At 43.6% G+C, this 20,766-nt stretch overlaps 1 protein-coding gene across 3 annotated transcripts in view; it reads left to right on the top strand.

Annotated features, from left to right (window-relative positions):
• The first annotated feature begins 8,082 nt into the window (after positions 1–8,082).
• The window catches only part of LOC122942317 (oocyte zinc finger protein XlCOF7.1-like), a 44,014-nt gene continuing 31,330 nt past the window's right edge, over positions 8,083–20,766 (top strand). For 2 of the 3 annotated variants that reach the window (XM_044299869.1, XM_044299870.1), the window contains exon 1: positions 8,083–8,187. The gene's annotated coding sequence lies outside the window, so the exon portion shown is untranslated. The remainder of the gene's footprint in view (positions 8,188–20,766) is intronic. The other variant, XM_044299871.1, reaches the window with a different exon arrangement.

Genomic DNA, 20,766 nt, shown 5'->3' with positions numbered 1-20,766 from the left:
CACTCTCCTTCTAATTTCTCCCTGCTCAGAAAGTCTGTCAGGTGATTCTCTCTTCCTCTCATGTGAACAGCCAATAGGGACTTCAGCCCACAGAAAAATCTTCTGTGATATAGAAACTTGAGAACGACTACTTATTCCTCCCTGCTTGTTGATATATGCTACCTTCGTGGTGTTGTCCAACCGGATCTTTATGTACCTGTCCTATATTGAAGGGGCAAGGGATTTTAGGGCTTGCCAGACTGCACAAAGCTCACTCATGTTTGAGGATGCCTGGGAGAAATATTCCTGCCAAATTCCCTGGGTTACTGAGCTTTCAAGATGAGCCCCCTATCCTTGCTTGCTTGCGTCTGTTGTAATGACCAGCTGCTCCATCTGACACCATTCTACCCTTGGGATAGATTTTTCTGGGAGTGCCACCATCTCAATGACTGTTTTATTTTGTTTGGTATTCTCCCTTTTTATTTCAAAGATGTCTGTTTTTGTTTTGTTTTTGTCCCAGGATCTTAGCAGAAATGCCTGTAACATTCTCATATGAGCCTGGGATCATTTTACCGCTGGGATAGTGGCGGTCATAAAACCCAGGATCATCATGATGTCTCTGATAGAGGTTCTGTCTGATTGACAAAACCTTGTTACATTCTGAATCAAAGAGACTTGCTTTTCTACCGGGAGAAAGAATGACATGAAAACGGAAATTTAGGAGTATTCCCAAAAATATTTTTTCCTGAGTTGGTAGGAGATCTGATTTTTGGGCATTGATCAGCCATCCCAGGTCCGATAAGGTGTCTTTTACTTCCTGTAGCTGTTAAATTAGGATTTCTTCCGTTGGAAGGAGATCTGATTTTTGGGCATTGATCAGCCATCCCAGGTCCGATAAGGTGTCTTTTACTTCCTGTAGCTGTTAAATTAGGATTTCTTCCTTGGAGCCATAATAAGTCGTCCAGATACGGAATCAACAATATTTGATTGGTGCAGATAACTCAATACTTCTGCCATGACTTTTGAAAATACTCTCGGAGCTGAACATAGGCTAAAAGGTAGGACCTGAAATTGGAAATTGGTGCAAACTGCCGCAAAACCAAACTGCCATCCTTAGATATTTTTTATATTGATTGTGAATCAGAATATGGTAATAGGCATCAGTTAGATCTATTGTTACCATAAGCAGTTCTTTGATAAATGATTTATTGTGGACTTCACTGTCTCCATTCTTAATTTCTTGTATACGTATATGTACTTGTTGAGGGCCTTGAGATTGATGATTGCTCTGAATGATCCGTTCGTTTTTTTTTCACCCAAAAAATTGAGGAGTAATCCCCCTTGTTTTTTTGTGTACAGGGACTGAAGTTATAGCCTCTTTTTGGAGAAGAAGAGAAATTTTAAGCTCCAATGCCATCAGGCTCTTTCCTGATAGTTTCTTGTTTACTAGATACCTGTTGGGAGGAATACTTGCAAATACTAACTGAAGATCTGAGTTTATTACTGATATTCCCCCCTTCAATCCCCTACCAAGCCTTGACATAATTTTTTAGTCTTCCCCCAACTGGACAACTGGCCTCATTGGCAAGAGGGCCGAGCAGACTTGTCCGGGTTAAAGAGGAAACCCCTGCTTCTTCCTTTAGAGTACTGGCAGGTAGAACTTTTTTTTTTTTTTTTTGTCCAACTTACAGTAGCACGTCTTTGGGAACGAAAATACATTTTTGGGTAAAAAAAATAAAAACTTTGACCTTTTTTCCTGTCTGAAGTTTTCTCTAAAATATCTTCCAATGCGGTCCCAAATAGTCTGTCGCCCTCGCACGGAATAGAGCTGAGTCGCCAGACCAAGATCTGCCTTCCTTTTCCCCACTGCCAGTATGGGTGTTGCGATACCAAAATTTTGACTCGATTTCGATACCACAAAAAGGTATTGCGATACTCGATACATTTGATACCACGCGAAAAAAAAAAAGCAGCACGCATTCCGCATTTTATGGAACGTCCGGTCCATAATTGAACAGTCCGATCCTATTTTTTGGGGGGACAAGGTGAGTAACAAATGGCGAATCGCGTGGATTTGAATATTTTTTTTTCTGTTATGACCTTCACCGCATAGGAGATTTTTAAAATATTTTAATAGTTCACACTTTTTTGGGCATGGCGATATGTTTATTTATTTATTGTTTATATATTTTATCTGTAAAATTGGGAAAGGGGAAGATTAAGGGTCCATTCACACGGCCGTGTGTAATTTGCGGATCCGCGGAGCCGCAAAACACGGACATCGGCGATGTGCGTTCCGCATTTTGCGGACCGCACATCATCGGCACTTAATAGAAAATGCCTAATCTTGTCCGCAATTGCGGACAAGAATAGGACATGTTCTATTTTTTTGGGGAACGGAATTGCGGACCCGGAAGTGCGGGTCCGCAATTCCGGATCCGGGCAGCACATCGTGTTGCCCCATATAAATAAATGGGTCCGCAATTCCATTCTGCAAAATGCGGAATGAAATTGCGGACGTGTGAATGGACCCTTAAACTTAATATTTTGGTAATTTATTTATTTTTTACTTTTTTTTTTAAAACTTTTTATTTAATAACTATTTCCCCCCTTAGGGGCTAGAACCTGGGATCTTTTCATCCCTTGTCCTATTCACCCTAAGAGAGATCTATTAGGGTGAAAAGGGTCCCACACTCTCCTATTACTATGGCAGCCAAGGGTTCAGTAGTGTCCTGGCTGCCATGGTAACCGATCGGAGCCCCGGGATTACACTGCTGGGGCTCCATTCAGAACCTGCCACTACACCACCAATGAGAAGGAGGGGAGAAGACCCTGTGGCCACTGCCACCAATGACTTTAGCCCTGCGCCCCTAATGTTTTTAGTACTGGGGCAAGGATGGGGTGCACACTGCGCCACCAATGAAGATGAGTAACCTTTTAATATAAATACAGGAGGCGGGTGCCGGCGGCAGAATCACATAGCCAGCACCCGGCCTCTATGACAGGGATGGATAACTGTCACGGATTGCATCGCCCTGTAATAGAGGTCGGGTGCTGGCTATGTGATTCTGCCGCCGACACCCACCTCCTGTATTTGCATTTATGGGTGAGTTATCATCATTGATGGTGCAGTGGCCACAGCTCCTCCCCTCCTGCGCCCCTCTCTCTTCTTATTGGTGGCAGCAGCGGGACAGGGGGGAGGGAGAGAGACTCCTTCTCCCCTGTGCTGCTGAGGAGAACATGGAGCGCGCTGAGAGCAGCGTGTGCCATGTTGTCTGATACTAGGCTGCGCAGTAGTGCAGCCTAGTATTGGTAAATGTCAAATCCCGGTATCGAATTGATACCGGTACAAAAGTATAGATTGGGTATCTATAATTCGATACCTGCTACAACCCTAACTGCCAGCATTTAAAGGGGTTGTCTCACTTCAGCAGAGAGCATTTATTATATAGAGGAAGTTAATACAAGCCACTTTGTAATGTATTTAGTGGCCAGGATCATGGGACCTCACATAGCCTAGTGCTTTTTCCGATAGTGTGCAAGCATGACCACCACTGATGGATTGCAGGGTGGTCGTAACCATTGAAATGAGCAGTGGATATTGTGATGGAAAAATGAATCCAGCCAGCAAAAGAAGCAATATGGATAAAACAATACATTAGTAAGTGCCTTGTATTAACTTCCTCTGCATAATAAATTGTATTTGCTGAAGTGAGACAACCCCTTTAAAGGGAACCTGTCATCAACTTTATGCTGTCCACACTAACGGCAGCATAAAGTAGAGAAAGGTGAGTTGATTTCAGCTGTCTGTCATTTATAAGTTAAAAGTAAGTGGTTGCCGAGAACCAACATCACAATCATGGTAGACTGGGCCTGGAAGAGAGTCACGGCCACCTGAGAAGAGTCCTGGCTATTCATGAATTCCAGCTCTCCTGCCCACCTGCTGATGACTTGTACCTAGTTTTCTCCCTTTCTCTCTAGGAGAGAACTGCCAATCATCAGCAGGTGGGCGGGGAGAGCAGGAGATTATAATAACCAGGACTCCTCTCAGGTAGATGTGACTCTTCTCAAGGCCTGAGCTGCAGTGATTACGATGCTGATCTTCAGCAATCACTTACTTTTAGCTCATGAGTGACACACCGCTGACATCAGCATTTCTGTCACTATTTTATGCTGCCCTCAGTGAGGTCAGCATACAGTTGATGACAGGTGCACTGAAACATGCACGCACAGCAGTCCCGCGGAGGCGAGCGGATCCGTTCAGACTTACAATGTAAGTCAATGGGAACGGATCCGCTTGAAGATGTCACCATATGGCTCAATCTTCAAGCGGATCCGTCCCCCATTGACTTTACATTGAAAGTCTGAACGGATCCGCTCAGGCTACTTGCGCACTTAGACATTTTTCTAAGTTATTAATGCATCGGATCCGTACTGAACGGAGCCTCCGTCTGCATTAATATGATCGGATCCGTTCAGAACGGATCCGATCAAACGCTAGTGTGAAAGTAGCCTTAGATGCTTCTTAATCTATGCAGCTAGGCAAAGGTAGAGGGCGCTCTCTGACACGCCAACTGTTCATCCATGCCAATGGCCCCCATGGCACCAAGAGAGCTAACAATAACCTCAAAGTCTGCAAAGTACAGACTCATTTAGACCCCGCTCAAGTAGTGCAATATATTATGCAAGAGACCAAAGAATCTTAAAAAAAATATATAATACAACAGTTTAGGGCAAAACCCGGCCCAAAAAAAAATCTAATTTTTGCAAAAAAAGAAACAAATTGCAAAACTGCTATCACTATGTTGATAACCAGCCATTCTGTAGCGTTAAAAAAATTATTTAAAGAGCATCACTGACCATTACAACCCTACCAGGCAGTATGGCGGGTTTAATAGGGTTGACCATGCTGACTGATTACAGATGACACATGGACCAAACATGGCTTCTTCACAGATGATCCACTGACTGTCTTATAATAGATGTCATCATGGACATGAATGGGTGAACAGTGGGTTTCTGCTACCTGTGTTTCCAGAAAAAAATATATATATAAATTGTAGCTGACTGTAATCAGTCAGCATGATCAACCCTAATAAACCCAGCATACTGCCTGGTAGGGTAGATCATGCTGATTAAAACGATACCTTTCTTTCAGTTTCTAGCTTGAACTGAAATATCTTTACTTTAATGCAAATTAGTTATTTCGTACAGAGGGGCGGGCTGTGGGCTTGGCACACTGTTACCTCATTGCCCCAGAGTACTGTACACTCCCCCATCCCCACATCTCATGTAGACCTGTTCTCTTGATTCTGTGGTATGGCTCACACACAAAAAAAAAAAAAAAAGATACTGCCATATAACAAGCAAATTAGAATAAAAATGAAAATGACACAGTGATATCACTATTGTAATGTCACAAATAGTCATTGGTGGTCCAGTGTTATTATGGCGTACCGAGTCATTGGTGTCAGCCGTTTTGCTAATGTGCTGTGGCTAATGTGTGCATACTAGCACTCAGGGGCTGCGGACTGGCCATAGACTGTACAGGGAAATTTCTCAAGGGGCCTCCGGCCAGGTACATAACAGTCTGATGCTCTCGTCATTAATTAATGCTAGAAGCATCAGGTACTTTTATACCTGGCTAGCAGCTACAGCGGCTTTCCTGATGTACCTGTATGGCTGTCCTCAGGATAGCGACACAGCTGAATATTGCAGTGGAAGCGGCAGTATTTTATGCTGCACTGTGGTATTTGGTTCTGCTGGGGCAGTATTTTATGCAGCATTGTGGTATTTGGTTCTGCTGGGGCAGTATTTTATGCTGCACTGTTGTATTTGGTTCTGCTGGGGCAGTATTTTATGCAGCATTGTGGTATTTGGTTCTGCTGGGGCAGTATTTTATGCTGCACTGTTGTATTTGGTTCTACTGGGGCAGTATTTTATGCTGCACTGTGGTATTTGGTTCTACTGGGATGGTATTTTGTGCTGCACTGTGGTATTTGGTTCTGCTGGGGCAGTATTTTATGCTGCACTGTGGTATTTGGTTCTGCTGGGGCAGTATTTTATGCTGCACTGTGGTATTTGGTTCTGCTGGGGCAGTATTTTATGCTGCACTGTGGTATTTGGTTCTACTGGGATGGCATTTTGTGCTGCACTGTGGTATTTGGTTCTACTGGGATGGTATTTTGTGCTGCACTGTGGTATTTGGTTCTACTGGGATGGTATTTTGTGCTGCACTGTGGTATTTGGTTCTACTGGAATGGTATTTTGTGCTGCACTGTGGTATTTGGTTCTACGGGGATGGTATTTTGTGCTGCACTGTGGTATTTGGTTCTGCTGGGGATGGTATTTTGTGCTGCACTGTGGTATTTGGTTCTACTGGGATGGTATTTTGTGCTGCACTGTGGTATTTGGTTCTACGGGGATGGTATTTTGTGCTGCACCATGGTATTTGGTTCTGCTGGGGCAGTATATTATGCTGCACTGTGGTATTTGGTTCTTGAGTTATTGCTGTCTCTGCCTACATTTAGACCATTTTCTATGCCTAAGGCCTCATGCACAGGACTGTTGTTCTGGTCCGCATCCGTGCCGCAGTTTTGGCGCAAAAGATGCGGACAGTACTCCGTGTGCTGTCCACATTCGTTGCTCTGTTCCGTGGCCCCGCAAAAAAAATATTACCTGCACGATTCTTGTCCGTTTTGCGGACAAGAATAGGCATTTCTACAATGGGCCGCCTGTTCCGTTCCACAAATTGCAGAAGGCACACGGGCGGCTTCTGTGTTTTGCGAATCCGCAATTTGCGGACTGCAAAAAACGGAACAGTCGTGTGCATGAGGCCTAAGGGCTCATGCACACGGCCGTATGTAGTTTGCGATCTGCAAAAAATACGGATGACGTCCGTGTGCATTGTGTCCAACAGAACAGCTGGCCCCTAATAGAACAGTCCTATCCTTGTCTATAATGCAGACAATAAAAGGACATGTTCTTTTTTTTTTTTGCAGAACGGAAATACGGAAACGGAATGTACACGGAGTACCTTCTGTTTTTTTGGGCGGACCCATTGAAATGAATGGTTCCGTATACGATCCGCAAAAAAAAAAAAAAACGGAATGAAAATTTGTTTGTGTGCATGAGGCCTAAAACAGGCGTAGAAAATGGTGAGACAAGCCTACCAATAGCCTTTGTGCCGCAATCTGTGCCAGAAATACGCCTAATTTAGGCGTCTTTCTGTTTGATAACATAATTTGTACTCTGAGACCTTTTCCCTATAGTGAAATAAATTGCACTGGGCAACTTATCAATCAATTGAAAGCAACATGAAAAGAGAAATGACTGGCACACCAATGGGCATTAAAGTAGGCATAAAATAGTGTGTATTAAATGGTTAAATGCCTGTGGCCCACTGATTTCACACTACGATGCCCCCATCAGATAAAGTTGAGATCAGCCGGACCCGAACAGGTTCTGGGAACAAGAACTGGCATGTACGGGGGCAGATCAGTAACTGGTGTTAGGGGCCAGGAGGAACTCAACCGAATATGATGTGCGGCATCACCCCTGTGTGCTGCCACTGGGAGATCCGTGCCCCATTGTCATTTAACCCTTTAAATCACACTGTTTTACGCCCATTTTTGTGCCAGTCATTCTGTTTTCAGGCAGCTTTGAACGGATTTTACCTCAGGACAGATGTGCAACTTTATTACTGGGACAAATACAAACGATGTGAATAAGAAACCAGCTTCACAGTATTATCTGGGGTGCCACAGGGCACTGTCCTAAAGGGCACACCGTGAATACAGACTGCCCAGTTCTGCAAAAGCACTGCACCCCTAGTCCCCAGTCTGTGCAGAGCATTGCATCCCAGTGCACGCAGTCTATGCAGAGCGTTGCATCCCAGTGCACTACAGTACCCGAGTCCCTGAACAGCATTGTAACTGTGGCTCAACTCCTGTTGATGCCTCTGAGATTCCAGAAAGAAAACCCCCTTTAGAATAACTACTCTCCTCAGCCTCCGACCAGAAACTCCGGCAGCTCCTCCCAAACGCAAGTCTGGTCACATGGGCATGACGTCATCAAAGGTCCTTTCGCCCACTAGGAAAGAGCCTTTACCCTGACACTAGTGACAGAAGATCCCTCCCAGAATCCTCCGCGCCTCCATAGCAACACTTCCTGAGGTCGCCCCGGCAAGATCAGCTGCCCCCATGAAAGGTAAGGGGACCGGTCTGTATTATTATATATCGCTCTGTAATTGGTCTGGATCGCGATAGTGAGCCATAACTATTATAATATTTACCTGACATCACCAGCTGCTTTATTATCAGCTCTATTGTGACTGGTGTGTTGCACAATTTCTGATTTTCCTCTTAAAAGGGTTAAATAAAAACCTCAGGCAGCCCCTGTAAATGTAATAAAATATCAAAAAAGCCATATTGGCTTCTTTTCTCCCTGCTGCTCATGTCACCCTCCGTGCACAGCAGGCAGTCCCTGGTCTCAGGCTGAGAAAGTCTATGGGAATTCAAAAACACAGGACACACATGCATTTCTGTGCCCTTAGCATGTGAAGAAAAATCACCACGGAAAAAAATACTGGAAAAAAGCGTGTTTTTTATGTCTTCGATTTTAATTTTCTTCGATTTTCTTATTTTTGTGAATTAAACTGCAAAAAAAATAACAAGACTATATAGACAGGCAGTGCATGGGTTACTGTACATAGACCGGCAGTGCAGGGGTTATTATATATAAAATAACCCCTGCACTGCCAGTCCATATATGTGTGTACAGTAACCCATGCACTGCTGGCCTATGTACATGTAGTAACCCCCGCACTGCCAGTCTATATACAGGTGAAACTCGAAAAATTAAATTATCGTGTAAAAGTTCATTTATTTCAGTAATGCAAGTTAAAATTGCATTAATGCAGCTTAACCACCTCCCGACCGCTGTACGCATATATGCGTCCGGGAGGTGGTTGCTTTATTCCTCCTGGACGCATATACGCGTCTTCTCGCGAGACGCGAGATTTCCTGTGAACGCGCGCGCACAGGCGCGCGCGCTCACAGGAACGGAAGGTAAGCGAGTGGATCTCCAGCCTGCCAGCGGCGATCGCTCGCTGGCAGGCTGGAGATCCGAATTTTTTAACCCCTAACAGGTATATTAGACGCTGTTTTCATAACAGCGTCTAATATACCTCCTACCTGCTCCTCTGGTGGTCCCTTTTGTTAGGATCGACCACCAGAGGACTCAGGTAGGTCAGTACAGTCGCACCACACTACACTACACTACACCACACCCCCCCCGTCACTTATTAACCCCTTATAAACCCCTGATCGCCCATGATCACCCCATATAAACTCCCTGATCACCCCCTGTCATTGATCACCGCCCTGTCATTGATCACCCCCCCTGTCAGGCTCCGTTCAGACGTCCGTATGATTTTTACGGATCCACGGATACATGGATCGGATCCGCAAAAAGCATACGGACGTCTGAATGGAGCCTTACAGGGGGGTGATCAATGACAGGCGGGTGATCACCCATATACACTCCCTGATCACCCCCTGTCATTGATCACCCCCTGTCATTGATCACCCCCCTGTCATTGATCACCCCCCTGTAAGGCTCCATTCAGACGTCCGCATGATTTTTACGGATCCATGGATACATGGATCGGATCCGCAAAAAGCATACGGACGTCTGAATGGAGCCTTACAGGGGGGTGATCAATGACAGGCGGGTGATCACCCATATACACTCCCTGATCACCCCCTGTCATTGATCACCCCCCTGTCATTGATCACCCCCCTGTAAGGCTCCATTCAGACGTCCGCATGATTTTTACGGATCCATGGATACATGGATCGGATCCACAAAACACATGCGGACGTCTGAATGGAGCCTTACAGGGGGGGTGATCAGTGACAGGGGGGTGATCACCCTGATCATCCCCTGTCATTGATAACCCCCCTGTAAGGCTCCATTCAGACGTCCGCATGCGTTTTGTGGATCCGATCCATGTATCCATGGATCCGTAAAAAATCATGCGGATGTCTGAATGGAGCCTTACAGGAGGGGTGATCAGTGACAGGGGGGTGATCACCCTGATCACCCCCTGTCATTGATAACCCCCCTGTAAGGCTCCATTCAGACGTCCGCATGCGTTTTGTGGATCCGATCCATGTATCCATGGATCCGTAAAAAATCATGCGGATGTCTGAATGGAGCCTTACAGGAGGGGTGATCAGTGACAGGGGGGTAATCACCCTGATCACCCCCTGTCATTGATAACCCCCCTGTAAGGCTCCATTCAGACGTCCGCATGCGTTTTGTGGATCCGATCCATGTATCCATGGATCCGTAAAAAATCATGCGGATGTCTGAATGGAGCCTTACAGGAGGGGTGATCAGTGACAGGGGGGTGATCACCCTGATCACCCCCTGTCATTGATAACCCCCCTGTAAGGCTCCATTCAGACGTCCGCATGCGTTTTGTGGATCCGATCCATGTATCCATGGATCCGTAAAAAATCATGCGGATGTCTGAATGGAGCCTTACAGGAGGGGTGATCAGTGACAGGGGGGTGATCACCCTGATCACCCCCTGTCATTGATAACCCCCCTGTAAGGCTCCATTCAGACGTCCGCATGTGTTTTGTGGATCCGATCCATGTATCCATGGATCCGTAAAAATCATGCGGATGTCTGAATGGAGCCTTACAGGGGGGTGATCAATGACAGGGGGGTGATCAGGGAGTCTATATGGGTGATCACCCCCCTGTCATTGATCACCCCCCTGTCATTGATCACCCCCCTGTCATTGATCACCCCCCCCCCCCCCCCCCCCTGGTAAGGCTCCATTCAGACATTTTTTTTGGCACAAGTTAGCGGAAATTTTTTGTTTGTTTTTGTTTTTTCTTACAAAGTCTCATATTCCACTAACTTGTGTCCAAAAATAAAATCTCACATGGACGCACCATACCCCTCACGGAATCCAAATGGGTAAACATTTTTAGACATTTATATTCCAGACTTCTTCTCACGCTTTAGGGCCCCTAAAAAGCCAGGGCAGTATAAATACCCCACATGTGACCCCATTTCGGAAAGAAGACACCCCAAGGTATTCCGTGAGGGGCATATTGAGTCCATGAAAGATTGAAATTTTTGTCCTAAGTTAGCGGAAAGTGAGACTTTGTGAGAAAAAAACAAAAAAAAAATCAATATCCGCTAACTTATGCAAAAAAAAAAAAAATTCTAGGAACTCGCCATGCCCCTCATTGAATACCTTGGGGTGTCTTCTTTCCAAAGTGGGGTCACATGTGGGGTATTTATACTGCCCTGGCTTTTTAGGGGCCCGAAAGTGTGAGAAGAAGTCTGGGATCCAAATGTCTAAAAATGCCCTCCTAAAAAGAATTTGGGCCCCTTTGCGCATCTAGGCTGCAAAAAAGTGTCACACATGTGGTATCGCCGTACTCAGGAGAAGTTGGGGAATGTGTGTTGGGGTGTCATTTTACATATACCCATGCTGGGTGAGAAAAATATCTTGGTCAAATGCCAACTTTGTATAAAAAAAATGGGAAAAGTTGTCTTTTGCCAAGATATTTCTCTCACCCAGCATGGGTATATGTAAAATGACACCCCAAAACACATTCCCCAACTTCTCCTGAGTACGGCGATACCACATGTGTGACACTTTTTTGATGCCAAGGTGGGCAAAGGGGCGCATATTCCAAAGTGCACCTTTCGGATTTCACCGGTTATTTTTTACAGATTTTGATTGCAAAGTACTTCTTACACATTTGGGCCCCTAAATTGCCAGGGCAGTATAACTACGCCACAAGTGACCCCATTTTGGAAAGAAGACACCCCAAGGTATTCCGTGAGGGGCATGGCGAGTTCCTAGAATTTTTTATTTTTTGTCGCAAGTTAGTGGAATATGAGACTTTGTAAGGAAAAAAGAGAAAAAAAAAAATCATCATTTTCCGCTAACTTGTGACAAAAAATAAAAAATTCTAGGAACTCGCAGTGCCCCTCACGGAATACCTTGGGGTGTCTTCTTTCCAAAATGGGGTCACTTGTGGCGTAGTTATACTGCCCTGGCAATTTAGGGGCCCAAATGTGTGAGAAGTACCTTGCAATCAAAATGTGTAAAAAATGGCCTGCAAAATCTGAAAGGTGCACTTTGGAATATGTGCCCCTTTGCCCACCTTGGCAGCAAAAAAGTGACACACATCTGGTATCGCCGTACTCAGGAGAAGTTGGGGAATGTGTTTTGGGGTGTCATTTTACATATACCCATGCTGGGTGAGAGAAATATCTTGGCAAAAGACAACTTTTCCCATTTTTTTATACAAAGTTGGCATTTGACCAAGATGTTTTTCTCACCCAGCATGGGTATATGTAAAATGACACCCCAAAACACATTCCCCAACTTCTCCTGAGTACGGCGATACCAGATGTGTGACACTTTTTTGCTGCCAAGGTGGGCAAAGGGGCACATATTCCAAAGTGCACCTTTCGGATTTCACCGGTCATTTTTTACACATTTTGATTGCAAAGTACTTCTTACACATTTGGGCCCCTAAATTGCCAGGGCAGTATAACTACCCCACAAGTGACCCCATTTTGGAAAGAAGACACCCCAAGGTATTCTGTGAGGGGCATGGTGAGTTCCTAGAATTTTTTATTTTTTTGTCGCAAGTTAGTGGAATATGAGACTTTGTAAGAAAAAATAAAAAAAATAAAATCATCATCATTTTCCGCTAACTTGTGACAAAAAATAAAAAGTTCTATGAACTCACTATGCCCATCAGCGAATACCTTAGGGTGTCTACTTTCCGAAATGGGGTCATTTGTGGGGGCTTTCTACTGTTTGGGCATTGTAGAACCTCAGGAAACATGACAGGTGCTCAGAAAGTCAGAGCTGCTTCAAAAAGCGGAAATTCACATTTTTGTACCATAGTTTGTAAATGCTATAACTTTTACCCAAACCATTTTTTTTTTTTGCCCAAACATTTTTTTTTTATCAAAGACATGTAGAACAATAAATTTGGCGAAAAATTTATATATGGATGTCGTTTTTTTTGCAAAATTTTACAGCTGAAAGTGAAAAATGTCATTTTTTTGCAAAATAATCGTTACATTTTGATTAATAACAAAAAAAGTAAAAATGCCAGCAGCAATGAAATACCACCAAATGAAAGCTCTATTAGTGAGAAGAAAAGGAGGTAACATTCATTTGGGTGGTAAGTTGCATGACCGAGCGATAAACGGTGAAAGTAGTGTAGTGCAGAAGTGTAAAAAGTGCTCTGGTCATGAAGGGGGTTTCACCTAGCGGGGCTGAAGTGGTTAAAGGGCGGCCATCAGATCTTTGAGGTTCTGGGGTGCAGAGTTATGAGCCTCTACACGGCGACTCAGCTGATCCCATAGGTTTTCAGTGGGATTCAGGTCTGGACAGAGGTCGCAATAATGCTTGTACAAGTGTCGTAGATGCCTGTTCAGGCCATTTTACTCCCTGGAAAAAGACTTATGCGTATTTTTACGCACACAGGAAGCCACACCCTTCCCCAGAGTAGCCCCGCCCCTCACGGACATTCTCTCACCAGGAGCAGCTCTAGACTACATTGTGGTTACAGGACCTGTGGTGATGTCACAGTCATGTCTGTGGGAGGAGTTAGGGGAACACAGAGGTATTTTATGTATGGAATGTGTGTATAAAGCAGGGCTATGTCAGTGTAACCAGTCTATTGTACAGTTTTCTGTGTGTAATGTGCACACAGTAGTTCTATCTGTGTAATGGACATGTAGCAGAGCTGTGTGTGCAATGTGTAATGGGCATGTGGTAGAGCTGTGTATGTAATATGTATATAGCAGCGTTAGGTGGGTGCTGTGTATGGCAGCAGTGGTCTTATGTTTAGTGTATGATGTTGGATAAATGTAAAATTGTCTACATTTATTTATGCATGAAAGACTAGCAATGGTTTCCCTGCAGAAATATCGGCCTCATAACGCTATGTGAGCCTACGCATTATATATATATATATATATATATATATATATGAATTACCGCAAAATTCGTACTCCTCCTCGGCTAAAAATACCCAATACTCAAAATTGTTAAGACGAGTATTTTTACTCTTCTGGAAAAAATGTAGTGCGACCTCTGCTGCCAGAGATTTATTAAACTGTCTTAGTTGCCCATAGCAACCAATCAGAGTCCTCCTTACATTTTCCAAAGGAGCTGGGAAAAATGAAAGGTGCAATCTGACTATTGCTATTGGCAACTAAGCCAGTTTTACTTTACACCAGTTTTGAGAAATCTCCCTACTGGGTGTGCAATTCAGTCTTCAACCTCTTCAGGACACATGACGTACCGGTACGGCATGTTGTCCTGGTACTTAAGGACATATGACGTACCGGTACGTCATGTAAAGTTCCGATCACCGCCGCCAGGCACCTTGGCTAAATGCGCGGGAGGGGTCCCGTGACCTCCCTGTGTCGGCGATCGCCGCAGGTCAATTCAGATTTGCGGCTTTTACCTGTGGTTGCGGCGGTGATCGGAGGTGCCATCGGGTCCCCAAGCAGCTGTAGGGGGGACCCGATGGCATGGAAGGCAGTGCGATGCCTAAGGAAGGCATCGCGCTGCATTCCGGTGATGAGCCTGTGAGATCCAGCCCCCTGGATCTCACACGCCGGAAGCTGTATGAGTAATACACACTGTATTACTCATACAGCCAATGCATTCCAATACAGAAGTAACAGTCACCTCATCCCGCAAAACATTAGCCCCTACCTGAGACAATCGCCCAAAAACTATGACACTAAAACATAATTTTTTTGTTTTAAAAAAGCTGTTATTGTGTAAAACTTACACAAATAAAAAAAGTATACATATTAGGTATCGCCGCGTCCGTATCGATCGGCTCTATAAAAATATCACATGACCTAACACCTCAGATGAACACCGCAAAAAATTTACAATAAAAACTGTGCTAAATAAACCATTTTTTGTTACCTTACATCACAAAAAGTGTAATAGCAAGCGATCAAAAAGCCACACGACCCCAAAATAGTGCCAATCAAACCGTCATCAAATCTCATCCCGCAAAAATCATACCCTACCTAAGGTAATCGCCTAAGAACTGAAAAAATGATGGCTCTCAGACTATGGAAACACTAAAACATGATTTTTTTTGTTTAAAAAATGAAATCATTGTGTAAAACTTACATAAATAAAAAAAAATGTATACATATTAGGTATCGCAGCATCTGTAATAACTTGCTCTATAAAAATATCACATGACCTAACCCCTCAGGTGAATAACGTAAAAAAAAGTAAAAATAAAAACTGTATAAAAAAAGCCATTTTTTGTCACCTTACATCACAAAAAGTGTAATATTAAGCGATCAAAAACTCACACGCACCCCAAAATAGTGCCAATAAAACCGTCATCTCATTCCGCAAAAATCATACCATACCTAAGGTAATCGCCCAAAAACTGAAAAAATGATGGCTCTCAGACTATGGAAACACTAAAACATGATTTTTTTTTGTTTAAAAAAAGAAATCATTGTGTAAAACTTACATAAATAAAAAAAAAATATAAAACTGTGCCAAAACAGCTATTTCTTGTTACCTTGCCTCAGAAAAAGTGTAATATAAGCAACCAAAAATCATATGTACCCTAAACTAGTACCAACAAAACTTACACCCTATCCTGTAGTTTCTAAAATGGGGTAACTTTTTCAGAGTTTCTACTCTAGGGGTGCATCGGGGGGCTTCAAATGGGACATGGTGTAAAAAAAACAGTCCAGCAAAATCTGCCTTCCAAAAACCGTATGGCATTCCTTTCCTTCTGCGCCCTACCGTGTGCCCGTACCTATAGGGCAATAAATATTGAGTTTGGTTTGGCTGTTAACCCTTGCTTTGTTACTGGAAAAAATGGATTAAAATGGAAAATTTGCCCAAAAATTTAAATTCTGAAATTTTATCTCCATTTGCCAATAACTCTTGTGGAACACCTAAAGGGTTAACAACGTTTGTAAAATCAGTTTTGAATACCTTGAGGGGTGTAGTTTCTTAGATGGGGTCACTTTTATGGAGTTTCTACTCTAGGGGTGCATCAGGGTGGCTTCAAAAGGGACATGAAAAAACAGTCCAAAAAAACAGTACAGCAAAATCTGCCTTTCAAAAACCGTTTGGCATTCCTTTCCGTCTGCACCTTGCCGTGTGCCCGTACAGAAGTTTACAACCACATATGGGGTGTTTCTATAAACTACAGAATCAGGGCCATAAATATTGAGTTTTGGTTGGCTGTTAACCCTTGCTTTGTAACTGGAAAAAAAATATTAAAATGGAAAATCTGCCAAAAAAGTTACATTTTTAAATGGTATCTCTATTTTCCATGAATTCTTGTGGAACACCTAAAGGGTTAACAAAGTTTGTAAAATCAGTTTTGAATACCTTGAGGGGTGTAGTTTCTTATATGGGGTCACTTTTACCCTAAGTTCACACCTGAGCGTTTACAGCGCGTTTAAACGCGCTGTAAAACGCTCAACACATGAAAAGCAATGCTTCCCTATGGGAATGGTTCTCACCTGGGCGTTTTACAGCGCGTACGATCGCGCTGTAAAACGCCCGACGCTCAAACAAGTACTTGAGCTTCTTTGGGGCGTTTTGACGCGCGTTTGTGGCCATAGGACACTGCAGTCAATGACACAAACGCGCGTCAAACGCGCGTTTACTATTACAAAAAACGCGCATCAGAAACGCGCGTCAGGAACGCGCGTTTGACGCGCGTTTGGGAAACGCTCAGGTGTGAAAGCAGGGTTATGGAGTTTCTACTCTAGCGGTGCATCAGGGGGGCTTCAAAAGGGACATGGTGTCCAAAAAAACAGTCCAGCAAAACCTGCCTTCCAAAAACCGCGTGGCATTCCTTTCCTTCTGCGCCCTGCCGTGTGCCCGTACAGCAGTTTACGACCGCATACGGGGTGTTTTTGTAAACTACAGAATCAGGGCCATAAATATTGAGTTTTGTTTGGCTGTTAACCCTTGCTTTGTAACATTTATCATGTAGAGAAAGTTAATACAAGACAATAAGGCTACTTTCACACTAGCGTTCGGGGCTCCGCTTGTTAGTTCCGTTTAAAGGCTCTCACAAGCGGCCCCGAACGCATCCGTACTACCCTAATGCATTCTGAGTGGATGCGGATCTGCTCAGTCTGGCACCGTTTGTCCTCCGCTCCGCTCAGCAGGCGGACACCCGAACGCTGCTTGCAGTGTTCGGATGTCCGCCTGGCCGTGCGGAGGCAAACGGATCCGTCCAGACTTACAATGTAAGTCAATGGGGACGGATCCGTTTGAAGTTGACACAATATGGCTCAATTTTCAAACGGATCCGTCCCCCATTGACTTTTAATGTAAAGTCTGGACGGATCAGTCTGAGCAACTTTTCACACTTCAAATTTTTTCTAAACTATAATGCAGACGGATCCCATCATCTGCATTATAGGAGCGGATCCGTCTGTGTAGACACCAGACGGATCCGCTCTGAACGCAAGTGTGAAAGTAGCCTTACTAATGTATTGTGATTGTCAATATTGCCTCCTTTGCTGGCTGGATTAATTTTTCCATCACGTTATACACTGCTCGTTTCCATGGTTATGACCACCCTGTAATCCATCCGTGGTGGCGGTAATTATAGCACACTATAGGAAAAAGCACCCCATGGTCCCGGCCACCAGAGAGGCTCTTTTTCCAATAGTGTGCAAGCACGACCACTGCTGCTGGATTACAGGGTGGTCGTAACCATGGAGACAAGCAGTGTATAATTTGATGGAAAAATGAATCCAGCAAGCAAAGGAGGCAATATTGATGATAATACATTAGTAAGTGTCTTGTATTAACTTTCTCTACATGATAAATGCCACTTACTGAAGTGAGACAACACCTTTAAATAGGTTGGTGACAGAGAGATGGGTCACATGACAGAGGAAAAAACCCAATTAAGAATAACAATGCTAAAGGAGTTGACCCATCTTGCCTTTTCCAGGGTGAGAAGGGACCAAGCGCCAGTCCCAAACAACCAAGCGGGCTATCACTCTCGCTTTCTCCCATTGTAGCGAATGGGAGCTTTACAAACAGCTTAGGAGAACTGCTGCTGCCATAACTTCTGTAGTTCCAGAAGCACTGCACCTTGTTCTACTATGCTGCTTCTTCTGGAAAAGAAGAATACTTTGGTACATTCGTAGACATACTTTAGGTCACTTTTGTTATGTTCTGCCCAAGTTTCAAAATGGGATTCTAATAGGTGTGGGCAAGCACCATACCATATTCATGAGCAGGGCCTGCCTCCCGTTAAAGGGCTTGTACAGCATAGAGAAATATAGAAAAAATAAAAGAAGTGATATCTCATCAAGCCTAACGCTCCCATTCCAAAGTTTACCAGGTCCCTTCTTGATACATAGGAAACAGTAGATGCATGCTCAGCCTATAACTGACTGCAGCATCATCTTCTATTTCCTGTGTGAGCTGCAGCCAGGATGCAGAGACCAGCAGGTATTCTGTAAGCATTGGAACAGCAAGTGCGTGAGTAATGCTTTTTTTTTTAACCCATTCTGCTCCTTATCTAAAAAGATTTGTCCCTCTGTACAACCCCCTTAAGGAATCCAAGGCATGTTGCCATCATCCCAATTTGTCTATAGTCTAAAGTTTTTGCTAAAACTTGTTTTCTTGTAGTTTTCACCCAAATCCTGGTAGAAGAAAAGGCCACATTCCGTGTGAGCGCTGCCTTCTCTTCATTGTTTACCTGCATGTCTTTGACACTGCAGCGGTGAGAAGGTGTAATTACAAGAAGCCGTCCCATTCACTTCTATCGGACGGCTCGTTCCTATATACTTGAATACTACAGAACTGTCCGAAAGAAGTGAATAGGACGGCGTCTTGTAATTACACCTACTCACTACTGCGAGCAGGTAAACAATGACGGTAAGGCTGAGCTGGCACAGCGCGAGCCTTCTCTTCAACCAGCTGGTCGGAGGGGCTGCCACTGCCAAGTGTCTGACCCCCGCCAATCCTGAGAATAGGTCATCAATAGTAAAAATCAAGCAAAACCCCTTTAAGCTGTTACGGACACAGGGCGTACAGGTACGCCCTGATGTCCCGGTACTTAAGGTCACAGGGCTTACCTGTACGCCCTGTGTATTTCCAATCACCACTGCTCGGCAAGCGGTGATCGGAACTGGGTGCCTGCTGAAATCAATCAGCAGGCACCCTGGGTCAATGCCAAGGGGGGTTCTTTGACCCCCCGTATCGGCGATCGCTGCGGATTAACCCCTTCTATGCCGCCTCAGGCTGGGTCTCCTAGGCAACCTGTTTGTGTACTACTCACTGTAGTACATGAACAGGCAATGCATTACAATACAAATGTATTGTAATGCATTACAGAGGGGATCAGACCCCCAAAAGTTAACATCAGAAATAAAGTAAAGAAAAAAAAGGTGTTTTTAATAAAAATTAATAAAGTAAAAAACGCCCCTTTCCCCTTATTTTATAATAAAAAAACAGAAAACAAAAACACACACATATTAGGTATCGCCACGTCTGTAATGACCGGCTCTATAAATATATTACATGATCCACCCTGTCTGATAAATACCATAAAAAATAAATAAAAAAACACGGTGTAAAAAAAAGCCATTTTTGTCACCTTACATCACAAAAAGTGCAACACCAAGTGATCCAAAAGATGTATGCCTCCCAAAATAGTACCAATCTGACCGTCACCGAATCCCGCAAAAAATGAGCCCCAACCTAAGCCAATCGGCCCCCCAAAACTATGGCTCTGAATATGGAGACACTAAAACATCATTTGTTTTGTTTAAAAAATGAAATCATTGTGTAAAACTTACATAAATAAAAGAAAAGTAGACATATTAGGTATCGCCGCGTCCGTAATAACCTACTCTATAAAAATATCACATGACCTAATCCCTCAGGTGACTATCTTATAAAACTAAAACGGTGTAAAATAAAGCAATTTTTTGTCAACTTACATCATAAAAAGTGTAATAGCAAGCAATACGCAAAAAGTCATACGCACCCCAAAATAGTGCCAATCAAACCATCTCATCCCGAAAAAAATTAGCCCCTACACAAGATAGTCGCCCAAAAAATAAATAAAATTATGGCTTTCAGAATGTGGAGACACTAAAGAATCTTTATATTTTTTATTAATGCTTTGTTATGTAAAACTGAAACAAATAACCAAAAAAAGTCATATTTGGTATTGTCGCGTCCGTGACCACCTGCTCTAAAAAAATACCATGATCTAACCTGTCAGATGAATGTTGTAAATAACATAAAATAAAAACGGTGCGAAAACAGCTATTGTTACCTTGCCTTACAAAAAGTGTAACATAGAGCAACCAAAAATCATATGTACCCTAAAATAGTACCAACAAAACTGCCACCCTATCCCATAGTTTCCAAAATGGGGTCACATTTTTTGAGTTTCTACTCTAGGGGTGCATCAAGGGGTCTTCAAATGGGACATGGTGTCCAAAAACCAGTCCAGCAAAATCTGCCTTCCAAAAACCATATGGCGTTCCTTTCCTTCTGCGCAATGCCGTGTGCCTGTACAGCAGTTTACAACCACATATGGGGTGTTAATGTAAACTACAGAATCAGGGCCATAAATATTGAGTTTTGTTAGGCTGTTAACCCTTGCTTTGTAACTGAAAAAAATTGATTCAAATGGAAAATCTGCCAAAAAAGTTAAATTTTGAAATGGTATC

This window comes from Bufo gargarizans, chromosome 6, assembly GCF_014858855.1.
Source record: "Bufo gargarizans isolate SCDJY-AF-19 chromosome 6, ASM1485885v1, whole genome shotgun sequence".
Classification (NCBI taxonomy): domain Eukaryota; kingdom Metazoa; phylum Chordata; class Amphibia; order Anura; family Bufonidae; genus Bufo; species Bufo gargarizans.
The sequence above is the reverse complement of the archived record's forward strand: the minus strand, read 5'-3'. Positions and strand labels throughout refer to the sequence as shown.